We start from the raw sequence: 6,000 nt of genomic DNA, 5'->3' as shown, positions 1-6,000 counted from the left end.
AATTAGGTAAAAGTGATACTGATAAATGCTGCTTTTGTATGAATAAAACGGAAGATGTTCAACATATTATCTTGGACTGTATAGAATATGATAAATTTAAAAAAGATAAAATAGAAAATGACTTTTTAAAAATTATAGAGAAAAAAGAAACAATGAAAATCTTGATTGAGAATAAGGAATCATATCTGAGATTTAGTGAAGTAGCGAATGAAATTTTTAACCATAAGAAAACATATCTGGACAGTAGAATCGACCCGCCTCCACGTGGCTAGGGACGGAAATGCAGTAAGAACGCTGTAGCTAAGAGGTCGACAATTTTATAGATTGAGTTATAAAATCTTTAGTGTTAAGATATAATAAATAAATAAAGCACAGTAAAGGGGTAAATATATAAAACGTACACAATACAATATACACAATTAAACAGATACATTATTATAAAAGAGGTGTAACAAGCAGAGATGAGCATTAGCTCGGGTGCCGCACTAAAATGAGAAATAAATGAAAAAAAATGTTCCTATCTACAGTCTGGCGTAACCACTGCCAAGGGAACGGACTTGGAAAAATTAGCGGGGAAAGAAGACCCTGTTGATCTTGAGTCTAGTCTGGCACTGTAAGGAGACATGAGAGGTGTAGCATAAGTGGGAGATGGCAACATCGCCGGTGAAATACCACTACTTTCATCGTTTCCTTACTTACTCGGTTAGGCGGAGCGCGTGCCCCGAGGGCTTTGCGCCCCGGCGGTCACGGTGTTCTAGAGCCAAGCGTGTCAGAGTGGCGTGAGGCCTTGGCCGATCGTCGTTAATACTCCCGCGTGATCCGATTCGAGGACACTGCCAGGCGGGGAGTTTGTCTGGGGCGGTACAGATGTACTTTGACAGATGTCAAAGAATAACGCAGGTGTCCTAAGGCCAGCTCAGCGAGGACAGAAACCTCGCGTAGAGCAAAAGGGCAAAAGCTGGCTTGATCTCGATGTTCAGTACGCATAGAGACTGCGAAAGCACGGCCTATCGATCCTTTTGGCTTGAAGAGTTTTCAGCAAGAGGTGTCAGAAAAGTTACCACAGGGATAACTGGCTTGTGGCGGCCAAGCGTTTATAGCGACGTCGCTTTTTGATCCTTCGATATCGGCTTTTCCTATCATTGCGAAGCAGAATTCGCCAAGCGTCGGATTGTTCACCCACCAACAGGGAACGTGAGCTGGGTTTAGACCGTCGTGAGACAGATTATTTTTACCCTACTGATGACTAGTCATTTCGATAGTAATCCTGCTCAGTACGAGAGGAACCGCAGGTTCGGACATTTGGTTCACGCACTCGGTCGAGCGGCCGGTGGTGCGAAGCTACCATCCGTGGGATAACGCCTCTAAGGCCGTATCCTCTTTAGTCGAAGGTGGCAATGATATCTCTAGGAGTCTCGTGAGTCGAAAGCACAGTTGGAAATATTAATGCCAGGAATAATACTATTTATGTCTTAGTGGTGCTTACAGCCCTTTTTCATTCCTCAAAAGCGGGATATACCAATGCTTGTTCAGTGCTCATTCAGCGAAAAAAAAATTATTATTGTTCAAATTTTTAAGGCAGTTAGTGAAACTAAATTGTTGGTAACTCCAAAAGATCTTTCTGGTAATCGACGGTTAGAGAAAGAATTCAGACGAAGGCGACGTGAACTAATCAAAAGGCAACATGGATGGTGACGTATTCTCGCGGGAGTCTAGAAGACAAAATCGTGCGTAACCGGTAGGTTTGAGGTCCACGGAGAGGGGGGAAGAGACCGCGACGAAACCGATAAGCGAGGAGACCGCGGCGAAGCCGAGTAGGTGCGAGAGAGATAGAGCGAGGCGTCCGCGAGTATGTGCAAGAGAAATAGCGCGAAGCATCAGCAATGTGTGGAAGAGGGATAGCGTGAGGCATGCACGTGGATGATACAGCGTTTGTAAGGCGATGTGAGAGAGTTAGCGCGATGCATGCACGCGTATAGGAGAAGGATAGCGCCCGCATTGGCGTGGGAAAAGGATGACGTTCGCAAGATGAATGATGAAGAAGATTATGTTCAAGAGAAAGGGAGAAAGAGAGATAATGCGAAGTATGCAGGAGTAAGAAGAGGAAAGAAGGAGGCGCAAAAATAATCAACATTTTATTATATATAATAATAATATTTATTCTAAAAAATGTGTATATAATACAAATGTGTGTGTATGTGTATGGGTGTGGGTGGGAGTGTGTGTGGGTGTGGGTGGAAGTGTGTGTGTGCGCGCGCGCACGCATGTGAATTAAAAATAATAAGATAAAAATAATAAAATAAAAATTTAAAAATAATAAAATAAAATAATAATAATAATAGAAATATAAAAAATATAAAATATGTAGAATAGGGCGGCGCTCCTTCTGAAACATAAAAATAAAAGTCTTATTAGTATACTAATTTAATTTTTAATATTTAATATTTTTAAAAATAGATACAATCAACCCTTAGACCTCTTGTTCGGAGGCTCATCCCACGATTTCTCTACGTCCTCCTCATAGGGCTCGAGGTCGAAGAGTCATCTTAATTCCACATAGAGGCCGTCGGGGCCGTTATCCTCCCAAACGTCCTCGGCGATCTCCCGCTCGTGGCACCATTCTTATGAATCGCCAGTGTTCAAAGTTTAAGAATCCTGGAATCTGTATGTCGCTCTTACTAGTGTACTATAAAATAAAATTATAATATATTATAATATATGTTAAAAATAATTAATACAACGTAAAATATGCGGAAATATTACTTATTCTCTGATATACTACAAGATTCAATAGGGCTTTCAACAGCCTCATCACCAAGTTCTGCGTCCACCACAACGCGTTAAATCGGCCTCGACACAACACACTTTCAATTAATGATGGCATTGTTATTAATTTTTGCTTTATTTTAATTTTACTACACTTTTATAACGACACTAGACTGTTAGATAGTCGAACACTTTGTGACGAACATAACGGGATAGACATTGTCTCGAACATTTTAGAGTAGGGGATGTATCACTTACAAAGAACGCTTACCTTCTGCACATGATAAGAAGACAAAAGTAAGCACGTTCCCACGAACAATTATCTAAAGCTTTTAACTATGAATAATGTATTATTATAATATGTAAACCACTATCAAATAGCTTTGAACAGCTATTAAATGACTTTGAACGGCTATCGAACGGCTTTGAACGGCTATTGAACAGCTTTGAACGGCTTTGAACGGTTATGAACGACTATTGAACAACTATCGAACGGCTTTGAACGGCTTTAAACGACTATAAACGACTATTGAACGGCAAAACAAATATTTATACGCCATTAAAATATTTAAAGTCCATGTCCATGTACTGAAATGTAACATCTGTAGCCTGATAAGGCGGCTGACACCGCTATTTAACATCACGTACTGAAATTTGATACTCGCATTCTGGGATAAGAAAAAGGAAAAAGAAAGAATAAAAGAGAATAAAAATATATTTTAACAATAGCTTATTATAAATAATGTTTGGGTGAATCCTTATGATGGTACATCCACCAATTGAATATTTTAAATACATTTTGTAAAGCGCAATTTTTTAAATGTTTTTCACAGCGCATAGTATTAGTAACGTCTAGCTTATTTAACGAAGTGATATCTTCATAGTCCGCATCCAAGATCTCGAAAATAACGTCGTTTCTCGCATCATCATCAAGTATATCGGTCAGCCATTCTCGTTTTTCGTATCCTTTAACGTACACGATAGTAGATGCTCCATCTTCCTTTTCCGTCGCATCCATCACAGCTCTCGTAATCAATCGCCTAGCGAAGCTGTATGGAACGTTTCCATCCTCCCATTGAAGTCCATGGTGATGCCTGATTAGCCATGAAGCTTGACATCTCTCAGATTTTGTAAGGGCACGCCATGGTACGGGACTTGCAAAAAAGTAGTGAGAGAGAACAAATCCGTTTCTCAGTATCGCTACTTCCTTTACAACAAAAATTTGCCCGACAATGAATCCTTGCAGATCCACAAACGTTGGTGCGATCATGCTAATAAAATTACTGCACGATTGCAAGAATGATGTACAACTGCTATCGACCGTCAAAATTTCAATCTTTATATATTTTGACATTGGAGGGGATATTTGGTAATCTATGTAATTTTACGAACTACGTTAGTCAATGGGCAATATTCGACAAGGCGATCGTGCAAAATGAGACAATAGGCTGTAGTATTTGCCGGTATATCCTCTTTGCACTGAAACTTTAATCTTACGTCCACGGTGGAATTTTTAACAGATTTGTTTTGTAGCAAACAGTCAAAAACCGCGAGAGGACCGCAATATAGAAATTTTAAAATGTTTAATAGCACATCATGATCACATCCGTAATAAGATCTAATTTTATCGAAATCTAAATTTAAATCATCGTAGGGATAAAATTCCGAATTTAGATAAAGTTTAACGTTGGTCAATTTACAGTCGTCGAATGTAGTAATATCTTTTGACACAGCATTTTTTCTGTCAATCTGCAGCGCAAACATCACGTATCGTGGCTTCTCCAACTGAAAGGCGGCTTTCACGGTCCACGAATGCTTGGTCGTATTATACAATAGAGGAAATTCGTATAGATCCCAAGAGCGAACATTCATATTCAAGTATTGCCCGCTTTCCAACGCGCGTAGCAATGATAGTTTATTGACCACGCTCAATATTACATACGGCATACGTCATTGTATTTTGAATAATTCGATATCAGCTTCAGTCGAAGCATTTCTAAATATGCAATTGTTGTCGTTGCGCGAATGTATTAAAATTCATTCGTGACGAGCGTTAATCACAATTCGCTTATAATCTTCACAAAAACCCAATAGTATGTTTAGTGGCACGCAGAAGTTGAAGTAAGCTTCAACAGCATTATGCGACATATTCCACGCAGCATTCCCCAAAATTTTACCTTTCTCGGTTGTTAAAGAGATATAGTTTTTAATCGTGGAAGTTATTCCGACGTTTCTGTTGCGGTCAATCTCCACACCGTCATATCGAAGTTCATCAAACATAAACGCGACACAATTGTTTCCCAATACCACTCTCGCCCATTCCTCTACTTTATGCACCTTCAACTTTCCCTCAACGTATAGAAAACTTTCACACAGCAACGTGTACAAATCTTAATGTTGTATTGGTATCCGTATCTCGTCGCTACATCCAAGCGTTGTGTTAGCGTATGGATTGTACGTATGAGTCTCAATCTTGACGATACGATCGTCAAAAATCGACTCGCCTTCGATATTCAAGTTGTCAATCATATTGTTCAAGTATTTCGTACGACAAATCCCAATAATTTTAAAAACTCGCGATTCAACGCGCTGAGCTTCTTTTTAGCGTAACCAGATATCTGATTATTGTCACCCGACATAGCAGTCACTCGCCTTCTCGCAAAAATATTGTCCCTCCCAAAGATATTGTCTCTCGCGTGCTCCGTGCTTCCGTTCAACACAAGCATTTCATTTGTCAAAGGCTTTATTTTTGCCGCCGCCGTATATGCAATCTTACGGTAATTTCCTCTCCTCGAAAATCGAGCAAATGTCCTTCTTGATCAACAATGCGTATCGTTAAATCAGTAATGCTCCGTGCGACGATCGGTAGATAAATGATCTGTGCTGGCGTTTCCGATATCTTATATCCTGGCGGTACGCTCGGTGAAAATTCATGTATCGTGTGTACGCGTCATTGCTGTACGTGCCAATGGTTACGCTGCATTCTATACGAATAATATTTACGCTAATAATATTTATCGGTTCATCCGATTCGTGCCATTTCCGAGACTGTAATTTACGATTTTACGAGAATCCCAACAGCGATCCAACGTTGTCTGGTTTACTAAAATTTATTCTATAGACACATTTGATTTCACTTTTTAGCATATTATGATTAGCACGAACCGTTATTGGATATTCGCCGTGTTCTTCGATATCATTTTCATTCTCCTTTCGCGCGACATTTTCGTCATC

At 39.7% G+C, this 6,000-nt stretch overlaps 1 pseudogene; it reads right to left on the bottom strand.

The window, feature by feature from the left end:
* Positions 1-517: 517 nt before the first annotated feature.
* On the bottom strand, positions 518-3,784 carry LOC138943648 (uncharacterized; annotated as a pseudogene).
* Positions 3,785-6,000: the final 2,216 nt, after the last annotated feature.

This window comes from Polyergus mexicanus, unplaced genomic scaffold (assembly GCF_030449975.1).
Source record: "Polyergus mexicanus isolate NDT 795.1 unplaced genomic scaffold, iyPolMexi1.0 SCAF_29, whole genome shotgun sequence".
Classification (NCBI taxonomy): Eukaryota; Metazoa; Arthropoda; class Insecta; order Hymenoptera; family Formicidae; genus Polyergus; species Polyergus mexicanus.
Note: the sequence above shows the minus strand (reverse complement) of the source record. Positions and strands in the feature narration are given on the sequence as shown.